Source organism: Gymnodraco acuticeps, unplaced genomic scaffold, assembly GCF_902827175.1.
Source record: "Gymnodraco acuticeps unplaced genomic scaffold, fGymAcu1.1, whole genome shotgun sequence".
Lineage (NCBI taxonomy): Eukaryota > Metazoa > Chordata > Actinopteri > Perciformes > Bathydraconidae > Gymnodraco > Gymnodraco acuticeps.
The window spans coordinates 107,006-108,094 of NW_022990081.1; positions in this window are offsets into that span (position 1 = coordinate 107,006).

Genomic DNA, 1,089 nt, shown 5'->3' on the forward strand with positions numbered 1-1,089 from the left:
CCTTAAATAACACAGCTGATCAACAACTGGATCATTTGGGTTTGAAGTAAATGCAGACAAATTATCAAAGTGATTAACCCTTATGTTGTGTTCGGGTCTCCCGTGACCCGTTTCAAGCTAGAATATATAATAACTACGCTCTAGTTTTTTTTACCGGAACAAGGCTTCATGAATATCCTCCACAGCAGATATATAAACACTACAAACTGATTTTGACCAGTTTTAGCCAAGTCTGAAGGTCTCTTAAAAAAAAAGTGTATAATTTGGTGTTGGGGTCTGGGGAGACCCGGGCAGAATTGTTTTGGGAGACTCTGGATCAAATTTGGCCCAATCAAGATTCATCTTTGACTTCAGACACCCCTCCCCCCCTTCATCAACTGTAACAATAATTGTTCGCAACATGCACCTGGTCTCCCCTCCCTCTGCCCCCCTCCCCCCACGGGAACTCCACCTTTCTCAAAGAATATGTACACTAACACTTGAACCTGAACACACATGCACGTGTGCAATATGTGGTGTAATGTGTTTTGGGGCCATAACATTAAATTACATCAGGATTGTACGGTTATGAATGCATAATAAGTTAGTTATGATGTAGTTAAAGCAATATGGATGATAGTCATTTTTTGTGTGTGTTTTGGACTGAAATAAATCATGGGGTCAAAATGGACCCCGACCACCATGAACGGTAACAGCTGGCGAACACAACACGAGGGTTAAAGACGTATTTTGCAGGAAATGATTGTAATGCAATACTATTTTTAGTGTTGAAGCTACTTTGTATTTGTTATGATGCTGCAGTGGAGTTGTATAATGTGAATGTGACTCCTGACAGTTTCTAAGAGAGAATCAAAACAACTCCATCAAACCAAACACGTTGCACAGCTCCAGTATGCCATGCTTTACCCCTCACATGTTTTCTGCTGAGTGTCCTTCATCAGGGTGGGAGCTTCTTTGTTTACAGCAGGTTCATCCGTCACATGACTTCACACAAGCAAACAGATTTCATGAGTTTGGCATCTATGAATGTAAAGGTTAAAACAGATGTTTGAAGGGATGCAATGCAACAAATAAGAAGAGATTAGATCA